At 35.4% G+C, this 16,477-nt stretch overlaps 1 protein-coding gene across 4 annotated transcripts in view; it reads right to left on the bottom strand.

Annotated features, from left to right (window-relative positions):
* Positions 1 to 16,477, bottom strand: part of LOC127846688 (pregnancy zone protein-like) — a 573,673-nt gene that overhangs the window by 555,910 nt on the left and 1,286 nt on the right. Inside the window, exon 1 of one of the 4 annotated variants that reach the window (XM_052378171.1) lies at positions 3,465 to 3,608. The exons of the other annotated variants lie outside the window; for them this stretch is intronic. The gene's annotated coding sequence lies outside the window, so the exon portion shown is untranslated. Of the gene's footprint in view, positions 1 to 3,464; positions 3,609 to 16,477 lie in introns of those variants that run through there. 4 annotated transcript variants of the gene reach the window in all.

The raw sequence follows: 16,477 nt of genomic DNA, 5'->3' as shown, positions 1-16,477 counted from the left end.
TCACTAGACAACATTATGTCAGAGCACCAGACTACATGATGTAAGAGCACCAGACAACATTATGTCAGAGCACTAGACTGTATTATGGCATAGCACAACATAACATTATGTCAGAGCAATAGACAGCATTATGTCAGAGCATTGGAAAACATTATGCCAGATCACTAGACAACATTATGTCAGAACACTAGACAACATCATTTTAGAGCACCAGACAATATTATATCAGAGCACTAGACTACATTATGTCAGAGCACTAGATTGCACTATGTCAGAGCACTAGACTCAATTATGTCAGAGCACTAGACAACATTATATCAGAGCATTAGACAACATTATGTCAGAGTACTAGAAAACATTATGTCAGAGCACTAGACAACATTATTAAAGAGCACCAGGCTACATTATTTCAGAGCACCAGACTATATTATGTCAGAGATCTAGAAAACATTATGTCATAGCACCAGACTACATTATTTCAAAGCACCAGACTACATTATGTCAGAGCACTAGACTTCATTATATCAGAGCACTAGACAACATTATGTCAAGGCACAAACATTTTGTCAGAGCACTAGACAACATTATTTTAGAGCACTAGACAACACTATATCAGAGCACTTGATAACATTATATTAGGACACTAGACTACATAATGTCAGAGCACTTGACAACATTATGTAAAAGCACTAGATGACATTATGTCAGAGCACTTGACAACATTATGTCAGAGCACTGGACAACATTATGTCAGAACCCTAGATAACATTATGTCAAAGCACCAGACTACATTATGTCTGAGCACTAGACTACATTATTCAAGATACCAGACTACATTATGTAAGAACACTAGACAACTTTATGTAAGAGCACTGGACAACATTATGTCAGAGCACTAGACTACATTATATCAGACCATCAGACTACATTATTTAAGAGCACTAGACTACATTATGTCAGAACCCTAGATAACATTATTTCAGAGCACCAGCCAACATTATTTCAGAGCACCAGACTACATTTATGTAAGATAACTTGACAACATAATGTCAGAACACTAGCTAGACAACATTATTTCAGAGCACCAGCCAACATTATTTCAGAGCACTAGACTACATTATTTCAGAGCATCAGACTACATTGTGTCAGAGCACTAGAACACATTATGTCAGAGCACCAGAATACATTATTTCAGAGCACTAGCCTACATTATGTCATAGCATGAAACAACATTATGTCTGAGCACTAGACAACATTATGTCAGAGCACTGATCACATTATGTCAGGCACTAGACTCATTTTGTCAGAGCACTAGACAACATTATGTCACAGCACCATACTACATTATGTTAAAGCACCAGACTACGTTATGTCAGAGCACTAGACTACATTATGTCAGAGCACTTTATAACATTATGTCAGAGCACTAGACAACATGATGCAAGGGCATTATACTACATAATGTCAGAAATCTTGACTACATCATGTGAAAGCACCAGACAACATTATGTCAGAGCATTTGACAACATTATTTCAGAGCACTAGACTACATTATGTCAGAGCACTGGACAAAATTATGTCAGAACCCTAGATAGCATTATGTCAGAGCACCAGACTAATGTCTGAGCACTAGACTCCATTATGTCATATCACAAGACAACATTTTGTCAGAGCACTAGACAAAATTATGTAAGAGTACTGGACAACATTATGTCAGAGCACTAGACTACATTATTAAAGATACCAGATTACATTATTTCAGAGCACCAGACTACATTATGTAAGAGCACTAGACTACATTATGTCAGAACCCTAGATAACATTATGTCAGAGCACCAGACTAATGTCTGAGCACTAGACTCCATTATGTCATATCACAAGACAACATTTTGTCAGAGTACTAGACAACATTATGTAAGAGCACTGGACAACATTATGTCAGAGCACTAGACTACATTATTTCAGAGAACTAGACAACATAATGTCAGAACACTAGACAACATTATTTCAGAGCACCAGCCAAAATTATTTCAGAGCACAGACTACATTGTGCCAGAGCACTAGAACACATAATGTCAGAGCACCAGAATACGTTATGTCTGAGCACTAGGCAACATTATGTCAGAGCACTGATCACATTATGTCAGAGCACTAGACTAGATTTTGTCAGAGCACTAGACAACATTATGTCATAGCACCAGACTACATCATGTTCAAGCACCAGACTACATTATGCCAGAACACTAGACTACATTATGTCAGAGCACTAGACTACATAATGTAATAGCACCATACTACATTATGCCAGAGCACTATACTACATTATGTCAGAGCACTAGACTACATTATGTAAGAGCACTAGGCAACATTATGTCAGAGCACTAGACTACATCATGTCAGAGCACAAGACTAAATTATGTCAGAGCACTAGACAACATAATGTCAGAGCACTATACTAGATTATGTCATAGCACTAGAAAACATTATGTCAGTGCACATGACAACATTATGTCAGAGCACTAGACAACATTATGTCAGAGCAATATACAACATTATGTCACAGCACTAGACAACAATATGTCAGAGCACCAGACTACATTATGTCAGAGCACCATAGTACATTATGTCAGAGCATGAGACAACATTATCTCAGAGCACTAGACAACATTATCTTAAAGCATCAGACAATATTATGTAAGAGCACTAGACAACGTAATGTCAGAGCACTAGACAATATGATCTCAGAGCACTTGACTACATTATGTCAGAGCACTTGACTACATTATGTAAAAGCACCTGACAACATTATGTCATAGCACTGGACAACATTATGTCAGAGCACAAGACAACATTATTTCAGAGCACTAGACACCATAATGTCAGAGCACTAGACAACATTATTTTAGAGCACTAGACAACATTAAGTCAGAACCCTAGACAACAGCACTAGACTATGACATCTCAGAGCACTAGACTTTGGCATCTCAGAGCACTAGACTTTCGTATCTCAGAGCATTATACTATGGTATCTCAAATCACTACACTATGGTATCTCATAGCATTTAACTATGGTATCTCAGAGCACTAGACTATGATATATTAGAGCAATAGACTATGGTATCTCTGAGAATTTGACTAAAGTATCTCAGAGAATTATACTATGGTATTTCAGAGCATTATACAATGGTATCTAAGAGCACTATGGTATTTTATAGCACTATACTATGGTATCTCAGCCCACTAGACTACATTATGTCAAGTATTAGACAATGTTATCTCAGAGAAATAGATTAATTTTATTTTTAACATGGTTCATTTTTGTGATGAAAATATCTGGACTTTTGTTCAAACATATTAGGGTTGTGAAATTAAAAATAACAAAAATATTTAGAATCTAACAATCTGCAACAATAATTGTCCTTGTTTCATTAATTAACATTATGTCAACAATATATGTGACTTACTTTTTACAAAACCTGCTTCAGAAAATATAATTCCTTTATAATTTAAAACCACTTTCTGTGTAAAGAGTAAACAACATCTACCGCACACTGTAAAAGGCAGCTTGTGTTTTTAATTTAAATTATGTATACCCTCAATATTAGTTTACATATGGAGGTCATGGTTCAGTTCACAAACACTGAAGATAAAGGTTGGCCATAACATTATTGACCTCATTAATGTACATATGTGCTAAATGTACTTTTCAGTATATTTTATTCAATTTTTTGCAACAATGGCCACACATATAATGCGTTAATGATATTGTTCTTGCAAAAATGTTTTCACAAATACAGATTTGAATTTTGTACATTGATTTTTGTCACCCACATCTAAAACAAAACATTTAAACTTATGTTTTTGCAATATAACACTTACAAAAAAGAAAATAAATACATATGATGTTCAGAGGAAACTATAAGATAAATAATTTAGCCCACAGTTGAAGCGTGCCCAGTTGAGTCCAGTTCTGGAAAAAAGGGCTTTATGCAAGTGTAATCCCAGATTAGCCTGTGCAGTATGCAAGTGTCATCCCAGATTAGCCTGTGCAGCATGCAAGTGTCATCCCAGATTAGCCTGTGCAGTATGCAAGTGTCATCCCAGATTAGCCTGTGCAGTATGCAAGTGTCATCCCAGATTAGCCTGTGCAGTATGCAAGTGTCATCCCAGATTAGCCTGTGCAGTATGCAAGTGTCATCCCAGATTAGCCTGTGCAGTATGCAAGTGTCATCCCAGATTAGCCTGAGCAGTATGCAAGTGTCATCCCAGATTAGCCTGTGCAGTATGCAAGTGTCATCCCAGATTAGCCTGTGCAGTATGCAAGTGTCATCCCAGATTAGCATGTGCAGTATGCAAGTGTCATCCCAGATTAGCCTGTGCAGTATGCAAGTGTCATCCCAGATTAGCCTGTGCAGTATGCAAGTGTCATCCCAGATTAGCCTGTGCAGTATGCAAGTGTCATCCCAGATTAGCCTGTGCAGTATGCAAGTGTCATCCCAGATTAGCCTGTGCAGTATGCAAGTGTCATCCCAGATTAGCCTGTGCAGTATGCAAGTGTCATCCCAGATTAGCCTGTGCAGTATGCAAAGGCTCATCTGGGACAATACTTTTCGCTTTACTGGATTTTTTCTTACAACAGACTTCTTTTTACAAGGGACTTCTATATAAGCCATCAATGGGCTTATTTCGGTGATAAAAATATTTTGGTTATATTTCATAGCAATCAAAGATATTCTTTTCATGTACATGTATTAATTGTTTTTCATCCTTCACAAGAGCACATATTTCTATAGATTCCTCTGCAAAAATTTAAAAACTAGAATATATTTAAACCTATAGTGTTTTATTTAATAGCTGCATGATTTTTTTGTAATTCACAAAATAAACAGCATATCATACCATCAATCATATTAAAGCCTTCAGTCTCAGAGAAAGGCCACTATCGGTTACATGTTTCCACACATCATGATGTTTGTCGGGTCACTAGCTCACAACAGTTGACACCTAGCATTAAGCACCATGTTCTGTTATGGCTTGTTGCAATCTCAAAAGTAACATTTTTTCGGCGTTAGCTGTATACGCCAGCTTTTCACCTTAGCCTGACCTTTGTTAGCGTCCAATAGAATTCAAATAAAACTTCCCGCGGCCAAGTACAGATGAATACACTTCATTGACTGCATTGGCTGATTTGATAATACCACTAGAACATTGGAAACATGTCCGCGTCTTTGTAACACTGTTTTACTGCGTGTTCAGCATGAAACAGTTTTATCTCTAATTAAAGGGCTTAATAGATATAACAGTTTTACACTCAATCTCGACATCAATACAGTTTGTGCGTGCACCTTTTATGTTCAGAGGATTTCCAGCGCGAGAACGTTGTGTACTTAAAGGCCATGTTCTCATATTTAGTACTGACTTCCATATTCCTGTCAACATGTTATATGTAAAAGTATAAAGAGCAGTGGAAGCGATGCCTCACTTTAATGCAACCCGCGAGGTATAAGGGGTCAGTTCGCGGTTAGTGTGTTTGAATGTCAGAGTTTATATACAGGTCCGTATGTGCTGATCGGAGTTCGCGGCCAGTAACATAATAGTTATATAAAAAGACGCTAAAGCGTGAACTAGGTGAACTGGAATTTTCTTTACCAGAAAGATGGTCAATGAAGATATCCAGCGATATTATTTTATGGCATGTCAATAATAGATTCTTAATGTGTTTTCAACAATAACATGATAAATATTATTTTTAATTAATTAACAAGAATTATTCCATCATATTTACTAATGTATTATTGCATCATATGACTAATGTATTAAGTATGAGCGCGATGATTCTCGATACTGTTGATAATCGAATCAAATACACGTAGCAATGCCCGATAAACCACTCAAACAGGTTTGTTCGTAGTTTGTACGGAGACTTCGCGTGTGGCCGGTTGACTTTGGTTTTCTGTTTTGTATCTATAGGTTTATGACCAGCAATATGTAATAATGTAAAATAAGCCGTTTGATGCAGCTAAAAACTGCACAGAAAAAGATATTAGCTATTCTTGATCTCATTCATTTAAATCTTTACCTTCCATAAAATCCAACCACAATCAACGCTGTATATCTTTTTAAAGATATTTCTTGTTGATAATCGTTTTAATCAAACAACATACTACAGTCATCACAGGAGCCATCAGTTATGGATATTATGTTTTTAACAATCGTAGTGTGAGGTGTTTTGCTTATGTCTTGTTAAGCATTTGACTTCAACCATAAAGCATACTGTGAAACCATATATTTTCTTTGTCATGTAAAAGTTGATTAAAAATACTTTATTTTCACATGTTAATTATTCTCACTTTTAAGTATTAATCTGTGATACTAAACAAGTAAAACCATGACATAAGTAAATCAATTGTCAAAGAGAACTGTGATAATTAACAAGATACAGCTCAACTACATTTACCTGGTGAGAATCCCATCGACAATTATAATCTTGGATTGTTTCCTGTATTTGAATTTAGTTTTTTCCTTGCTTGTTTTGCACGAGTTTGAAATTAAACCATAAAAGTATACCTAGTGAATTATGCCTCAATCGATTAAGTAACTTCCTCTCTGAAACTAATTAAGTCTTTGTAATGGTACTTTTATATATCTATACATACAGGCAAGTGTCAGATTAATATTGGCAAGGTACATGTATTTAAGGCTAACAATGAAGTTGTCTTTTTATTACAGCAATAATTGAAAAAAAATCTATGTATGGTATTGTAGAGTACTTTCTTGTTATAAAAATGTTATGAATCATGATTTATTACTGAAACTGTTTTAATGTAGTAAAAGTAACATTTAGCATGAGCACTGTATCTGTGGATTTTCTTCATTAATTAAGGTAGCGCACCCGTAAGGGGCACCTTTCCAATTATTATATAATCAGCATCATTTCACTTTACTACATGCACATTTCTAGGTAGGCTTTCCATGCTTTAAAAAAAAATATACTGATTTTTTCAAAACCACCCCCACGCTCGGCTTTTGTCCAGTTTATTTGCACCCTTGGGGTATATGAAAGTTCCATAATTCATCCAGATTTCCAAATATGGGCATGCATTTGGTGTGTTCAGATGCAGTAAAGGTGTTTAAAGTTTAAACAAGATGAAATGGATATTCTTTTACAGACATTAATTTTTTATAACGTGTTATCTATGGAAGAGCGCCATGAAATGTAAGTGGTTTCAGCCAAGTAGAAATTGGGTTGGTTAAAAACAAAGTGTCATTAAATTCAAAATAGTATTATTCAAGTAATATTTTGAACTTAGTTTTTATAGATACACTTAATATACAGCAAAAATACCAAGAATTAAGACAGATTTACCGTTTACTTTTTGAAATGAAAATAAAAATGCAACATGCATGATTCGTATTTTCAGCAGTAAATCACCCAATTTAGCCATAACGTTGTTTTAATTTTAAAAATTGAGAATGTGCATAAAAATTGCAACATATTTAACAGTAAACATTATAATAGCTTATATGGTATATTAAATCAAATTATGTTAGAAAAGAAATCAAATGCGTTGCAAAAAGTATGCGTTGTGGGCAGGATTTGAACTTAACATTCCCATGTTAAAAAATTATCCTTAAAAAAAAAGATATACTAACCTTTAAATTCTCCTCTCAATTAAATTAAGGTTTGATTTATTTTTATAAAAAAAGACTTAATTTAGACATTGACTAACTTTTCTGCTGTCAATACAACTGAGTTACTAATCAAAATTTCCTTCCTGCTATGTTACAGGTATGTTCTACGGAAATTGTTATGTTTCTTTATAAAACAATCATTGATCATTATATATTTTAATGATATGATAACATTAAGATAACTTTCCTAAATAAAGATATTTAATAAGAACTAGTATTTGAAATGCAGGAATAAGCATTTAATTGTCATACACTACAGAAACATGGTTTCTTTATAATAGAATTAAATATAAATATGAATAAAGTAAAAATTTCAAATACCTATTTTTCAAAAATGCCTTTTCCTTATTAATGTATAATACAATAATAATGAAGAAAGAAATACATAATTATGGTTACCGTGGTATATCAAATATCAAGTTGGTATCTTCAATATTGCCAAAGTATTCATAAAATGAGCGATTTTGGCCACATATATTTGACCTCTGACCTTGAAGGATGACCTTGACCTTTCACCACTCAAAATGTGCGGCTCCATGAGATACACATGCATGCCAAATATCAAGTTGCTATCTTCAATATTGCAAAAGTATTCATAAAATGAGCGATTATGGCCACATATATTTGACCTCTGACCTTGAAGGATGACCTTGACCTTGACTTTTCACCACTCAAAATGTGCAGCTCCATGAGATACACATGCATGCCAAATATCAAGTTGCTATCTTGAATATTGAAAAAGTTATTGCAAATGTTAAAGTTGGAGCAAACAGACCAACAGACCAACGTACAGACCAACAGACAGGGCAAAAACAGTATGTCCCCCACTATATAGTGGGTGGGGGACATAAAAATATACTGTACAAAAACAAACCACAAATAGGTATTCTCCTAGAAAACTGCATTTGAGATGTTATAATTACACGTAGCGAATGGAATCAAGGCCTGCAGGACATTCACCAACCAATTCTCAGAATTAACTCTATAAATAAAGAAGATTCTTGGAACTTTTATGTATAACGCACTGAAATTCGGTACTTCTTGTTATACAGTTCTTTTATTAATATATATGATAAAAGCAGCATTTGTAGCCTGTATATCAAACACTGAACATAGTACAAGTCTATTATTTTTTCCTCAGTCTAAGAATAGGTTAGTGAATAGGGACCTAGGTGTCAAAATATCTGTTGACTTTCTAGTGACAACAGTGACTGATTATTCAAGATAAAATCTGTGTTTTATTAGTATTCAATATAATTTGTGAACAAATATGTCATGCTATCATTTAACACTGTTCATATACTGTCTTTATCCTAACAAACGAGCCCAGATGCAGACCAAATCAAGTCAGGGCGAATTTATATCAACACCTGTTAGGAAAAAAATATGTTAACATTTTCGAAAACTTCATCGTGCAATTGTATAAAGTATTCAATATAGCAGCAATTATTATTTTTCCTCGTGTAGGGAAAAAAGGTGATTTTCAACACCCTTGGTGTTGGGCTAGCTCTTAAGCAACAACTAGAGTATAAGTCACAGTCTGCTAATAACTCTTGAGGATCCTGGTTCAATCATCTGTAATAACTCTTGAGGATCCTGGTTCAATCATCTGTTGGAGCCCAATATTGAGGACCCTGGTTCAATCATCTGTTGGAGCCCAATATTGAGGACCCTGGTTCAATCATCTGTTGGAGCCCAATATTGAGGACCCTGGTTCAATCATCTGTTGGAGCCCAATATTGAGGACCCTGGTTCAATCATCTGTTGGAGCCCAATATTGAGGACCCTGGTTCAATCATCTGTTGAAGCCCAATATTGAGGACCCTGGTTCAATCATCTGTTGGAGCCCAATATTGAGGACCCTGGTTCAATCATCTGTTGGAGCCCAATATTGAGGACCCTGGTTCAAGCATCTGTTGGAGCCCAATATTGAGGACCCTGGTTCAATCATCTGTTGGAGCCCAATATTGAGGACCCTGGTTCAATCATCTGTTGAAGCCCAATATTGAGGACCCTGGTTCAATCATCTGTTGGAGCCCAATATTGAGGACCCTGGTTCAATCATCTGTTGGAGCCCAATATTGAGGACCCTGGTTCAAGCATCTGTTGGAGCCCAATATTGAGGACCCTGGTTCAAGCATCTGTTGGAGCCCAATATTGAGGACCATGGTTCAATCATCTGTTGGAGCCCAATATTGAGGACCCTGGTTCAATCATCTGTTGGAGCCCAATATTGAGGACCCTGGTTCAATCATCTGTTGGAGCCCAATATTGAGGACCCTGGTTCAATCATCTGTTGGAGCCCAATATTGAGGACCCTGGTTCAATCATCTGTTGGAGCCCAATATTGAGGACCCTGGTTCAATCATCTGTTGGAGCCCAATATTGAGGACCTTGGTTCAATCATCTGTTGGAGCCCAATATTGAGGACCCTGGTTCAATCATCTGTTGGAGCCCAGTATTGAGGACCCTGGTTCAATCATCTGTTGGAGCCCAATATTGAGGACCATGGTTCAATCATCTGTTGGAGCCCAATATTGAGGACCCTGGTTCAATCATCTGTTGGAGCCCAATATTGAGGACCCTGGTTCAATCATCTGTTGGAGCCCAATATTGAGGACCCTGGTTCAATCATCTGTTGGAGCCCAATATTGAGGACCCTGGTTCAATCATCTGTTGGAGCCCAATATTGAGGACCCTGGTTCAATCATCTGTTGGAGTCAAATATTGAGGACCCTGGTTCAATCATCTGTTGGAGCCCAATATTGAGGACCCTGGTTCAATCATCTGTTGGAGCCCAATATTGAGGACCCTGGTTCAATCATCTGTTGGAGCCCAATATTGAGGACCCTGGTTCAATCATCTGTTGGAGCCCAATATTTTTCACTTATCCTGCAGGCTGAAAGGGCTGTTGTCATCATACCAAAAATTGGGCAACAGAAGCTACAGGTTGAAAAGCAATTAAGATGTCAGTGAATAAATTATGAAAAATGTCTTTGTTTGCTTTTTCACTTCCTTCATGACAAACAGAGTTATTTAAAAGACGAACTTGCAGTTGAGGCATGATTTGACCATTGAAAAGATGAAAATATGTAATCATGTAATGATTGTAGGGAATATATATTAAACATTCAACAGTATTGTGTTGGCAACGCTGCGCTGCACTGCAACCATCATATAATGTAAATCCTTGTGAAAGCGGGACTGTACATTTTTCTTATGGATGAGTTGATGTGTTAAAAGTGGGCTAGGGCAAAAGTTTTAGGGTAAAATAATCAGGAAGTTGTATTTAAAATTTAGTGTTTTAGAATTAAGATGAAGATGAAGAATTGAAGGTTTTGACTCTTCACAAGTCACAGGAAGGCATTGTAGATAATAACAAGAAATATCTTTAAAAAAGATATACGGCGTTGATAGTTCAATGAATGAGATCAAGGATAGCGAATGTCTTTTTTCTGTGCAGTTCTTAGCTGCATCACACGCAGTACGGGATGTTACGTGGAGTTTTCGCGGCTTATTTTACATTATTACATATTGCTGGTCATAAACCTATAGATACAAAACAGAAAACCAAAAGAAGAATGGAAGTGAAATTAAAACATACGAGTCAACCGGCCATACGAGAAGTATCCGTATTTATAGGTGCGTTCTTCGAACAAACCCGTTTTAGTGGTTTGTCGGGCATTGCTATTTGATTCGATTATTAACAGTATCGATAATCATCGCCCTCATGCTTAATACATTGGTCAATATGGTGGAATAATTATTGTTAAATTAATCAAAAATAATATTTATCATTGTATTGTTGAAAACACATTAAGAATCTACATATTTCTGGTCTAAAGAAAATTCCAGGTCACCTAGTTCACGGAAAGCGTATTTATTATATAACAGCCCGGGGCTAGTGAAATTAAATTTGGGCTATTAAAATTTCCTGATTCATATAGTCGGGCTAGTGGGTATTTTAATCTGTTCTATTAATGCATTAAGATTCGGGCTAGTTGTTTAAAAATGCTTAAGTGAAGACTCCTTGTATATGCTGGTTAGTCTGAGACATTCCAACAAGCAATAACTGTGACAGTCCAAATACTTGCTCATTAAAGTGTGTATAAAATTTACAGGAGCTTGTGTGTGTGTTTGGTACAAGCTCATCTCAAAAACTGATTCACTATTTAGTTTTTAACCTAATAGAAGTAAAACCTGACTGTAAAATGAATACTATGATTGTAAGGATTTTGTTGTTTGGATGAAATATTATAAATTGTAATCCCTTTGATTAACACAGAAAACATGAACACAATGCTAATTCCTGTTGATGTAGCAGAGCCAAAAGACATGGAAGTATAGATGGTTAATGGATGATGTTCCTTATGAAAGTACTAGTAGGTACTAGTTGGTTTGTCTGTGTGATACATCTAATAGTATATTTAATTTTTTTCATTAATAATATGGGGTTAACTTAGTTATCCTGCTCAGTGGTTGAATCTTCAGGAAATGTTAACATAAGCACATACATTGTATTTGATACATGTATGTCGGTGACCCTCGACTGCATTTTGGGTTACAGACAGGGTAGCCTAAGGTGTAATTATTTCTAAGAGATGAACCCGAGTTGAGGCTTAAACTTACCAACCCATGAGCGAGTCAGAGATCAGCACTCTACCGGTTTAGCTGGCCAGGGTAAGCTTGGAATTGGGGGACTTACTTTTGCTTAATAATGATCTTAAATAATATTATAGTTGTCAACAATATGATTTTTATGTATTTTAAAAACACAACAAGTTAGGCTTGCAACAGAACTAATAAAAATATATAGATAATTATACAATTTACAAATCAAACATATTTAACTTTAGTTAGGCTTGCAACAGAACTAATAATAATAATATATAGATTATTAATTTATTATACAATTTACAAATCAAACATATTTAACAATAAAGTAGTCTTAGGTTTACTGAAATGTGCAAATACCAATTGGTTTTTATTTCTGAAAATTTAGAAAAATGAGCTAATATAAAAAAAGGTTTAATTTTAATAAGTGGGTGTGTTTAAATTAACTTGCACTCAAAAATTATAATACGCTGGGGTTGTTTGAATTTCTGACAGGTTTCTGCACACCGTACAGTAAGGTATGATCATGTTATTTTTGTCAGTAGTTAATTGAGGCCCCGTTAATTACAATGGTACTGAACTATTATCGAGCAGATGGTCGTTGAACGTTATAATACAAATAAAGATTGCTTTTATTAGTTACAAATCGGCAATTTATCGCTTTTATATTATTTATAAAGTCAATATAGCGGATAGGTACGGCGTGTATACTGTAGAGCGAATACTGTCAGAACCCCCCCCCCCCCCCCCCCCCGAACCCTTAATCTCGCGTTATCTCGGCAGTCTCGTTACGCGTGATGTAACAATGTCGAAATCGTGAATTATTTTACTGGCCGCGAACTCCGGTGATGACCTGTATATAAACTCTGACATTCATACACTGGCCGCGAATTGACCCGGGTTGAAATGCAATGTATTAAAGTGAGGCCTCACTTCCACTGCTCTTTATACTTTTACATGTTAACATGTTGACAAGAATATGGAAGTAAGTACCAAATATGAGAACATAGCCTGTAAATATAAACGCGTTGCGCTGGTAATTCTCTGAAAATAAAAGGTGTACGCACAAACTGTATTGATGTCGAGAATTGAGTGTAAAACTGTTCTATCTATTTAGCCTTTTCATTAGAAATAAAATTGTTTCATGCAGTAAAACAGTGTTACAAAGACGCGGATATGTTCCCAATGTTCTGGTGGAATACTCAAATCAGCCAATGGAATAAATGAAGTGTATTCATTCGTACCTAGCCGCGGGAAATTTTATTTGAATTTTATTCGACACTTACAAAGGTCAGGAGAGGTGAAAAGCTGGCTTAATACAGCTTACGCCGAAAAAGGAATACAGTGAGTATCAAATATACCAATGTATATGACAGACTAACACCTATAGTATTGAATATATTGTCTTCACATAGCATACTTTATGACAGTGTCAGAGTACAGTGTCATTGTACTGCTGTAAGTGTGTGTTTTTTTGAATATGACAGCAACATTACAAGTGGGAGACAATTGTCATAAATATTGATATAACCTGCATACACCTTAAGATGACCTTTTAGCACTCATCTGCATTCACTAACACTCGTTATTTTTGTTTTTCAACGCACATTAATTACCTAGATTTACACGCAGCGTATATAGTGTCCAGAAAAAACATTCTGAGCAAATTTCAACAAGATTGAGTGATAAATGTGGCCTCTAGAATGGTAGCAAAGTTATTCTAACATTAAACCTGGTGACCTAGTTTTTGGACACAGTGGTTCCAAATTTCAAAATATTGCCACTTGAAAAGTATCAGAAGTACTGAAACTGAAAAGTTGCATCTTGGGCCAGAGAGACAGACAGACTGGATAGATGGTAGATGTCCATGGGGATTTACCATGTATATATAATTACAGTAAGTGAAATATCAATTGATTATCTGTAGAAGATTTGTGCTTATACGCAAACATTTACCAGAGTGCAATATTGAGAATATGCAAGCTAATATTACAAACCAACAAAATTGCATGTTGATTGCATCATCATTTGTCACAGAACAATGCAGTGGTTTTATTCACAGTGTTGAAAATAGGTCTAGTATTCATAAAAATTGGTCATTTATGTCATTGAATTATCTGAGTTATCTAAGAGAACTTCGAAATAAGTATCATGTTTGTGCATGCCAAATGAAGAGAGCATGTGCAACAAAACAGGCACAGATTTGAATACATTTAACAAAGGCTTTTTAATGTTGACAAAAGTTAAGCTAATTATGCACTTTCAATCCATCGGTGTGTCAGTGCATCGCTCCGAACATAAACTGAGGTCTGCCCATCAATTCCAAAACCTTGCCTGGACTGTAACTAGCTTCTAATTTATCCGGTAATTAAAAAAACCTTTCCACAAATAATGATAATGGCACCACAACACCAGTGTCCCTAGCTCGATGGTCAAGGTCACACATAGAGGTTATATACCTAATATGGCCATAAAATGAGGACACACCTTGTCTGGCTCAAAACTTTCACATTTATCAGTCAAATGCAAAACCAACTTTCCAAAAAAGATCACAGCGTTAAAAAAAAACATGTCACACAAAACGTGTGTCCTTATTTTCTAGGCCATGTTCACACTAAGCTGAAGTGGTTTAAAGTCAACTATGACCAATACAGCATGTAAACACCATGATTTTACGCAACACCATTTTCTATGTCCAATACGCATACAATATTTGCTTTGACACACAAAATGTTCATATTCGCATTCAGAAGGACACATGAAATGCATATAACTTCCAGTGCAACAACTAACATTCAGTAAAACAAGTTGTTTTTCCATATCTTATAAAAGCTCATGTGAACCATTATGCATGCCTGCACCTTACATTAACCATTCAGATTTCTAACACAATCTATATCTATGTTAAGCTTGTTCCCAAACTCCTTTTATTTTATTTCATTTTTAGCAAGGCAGGATGTGTCAAACTGTCCAATAAAAAACTAATTTTGCATCATTCTAATAAAGTACGTATGAAAAAGATAACACACTCTAATAACATGCTTATAAAAATAAAGACCGATAAATTCAATTAAGTTTTGCAGATGAAAATGATCTGTTTTCATTAAGGCCTTAAAAAATACATGTTTGTTTCAGGTTACCCGACTGACTGTCAGTTTACCCCCAACTGCAATTGTTTTATCCAAAAAAATCAAAAAAATTGCGTTTTACACTATTCGGTCACGATTTAGATCCCAAATGTATTGATTAAAATAATGACATTCAAAACAATGTATTACCGGTAATAATGGACCAAATCTGCAGAGTTGCCTTCACACATGTTAATCTCTTTTGTCCAAACACCGCAGACAGCAGTCTACACAATAGGTTAGTAGACGTCCTATGCGTGTCTTCATAACGCCCTACACTTAATCCAGTTCCGTCCAGATGTTCTCTTGAATCAGTATACAGTGCAATTACTGTTTTAATAATTACTCAACTAAAAGACCGTAACAATAAAGATACTGCGTGTTTGATTTGAAATAAATGCAGAGAAAATATCAAATTATTCGCGATATAATTGCGTTAAATAATACCAAAGAAACTTTTAACCGAAAACAACAGAATTCAATGTTCTCTGTGCTACAAAGTTTGTACATTGCCACATAATTTTCGCGCTCTTTTGTCAGGAAATATACATGATGACTTTATTGGACGCATTTGTAAACATTGTGTTGACATTAAAAAATCAGAAGTGTGTTTCGGATTACAAATTATTATTCTCATTAGGGAATTTAATGGAACATTTATACTTTATACTGTTATATTTGTTTTGAATTAAATATTTATTTGTTAAAACGCTTTAAGTATCGAAAAAAATGTTTTGATAATATATTGCATTAAAAGCACAATTTCCAGAAGGATAACACCCGTTGGCTATCATCAGTCTCTTATGTAACTTGCCATGGTTTTATCGCGGAGAAGTACATTGTTCGGACCAATTAATGCAGTAGGTAAAACAAAGCCATAAAACTGCAATAAACCCCTGAAATTATCGATTGATAGTGACATGGGGTTATTGACGCATATCTGATTCACACTGTTGCCACCAATTAATATCAGATCCTACAGTAAAAAAAAAAAAAATCTCGACCTACCGACCCACATTTTTTTGAGCCCTGAAACAAACATG

This window comes from Dreissena polymorpha, chromosome 9 (genome assembly GCF_020536995.1).
Source record: "Dreissena polymorpha isolate Duluth1 chromosome 9, UMN_Dpol_1.0, whole genome shotgun sequence".
Classification (NCBI taxonomy): Eukaryota; Metazoa; Mollusca; class Bivalvia; order Myida; family Dreissenidae; genus Dreissena; species Dreissena polymorpha.
Note: the sequence above shows the minus strand (reverse complement) of the source record. Positions and strands in the feature narration are given on the sequence as shown.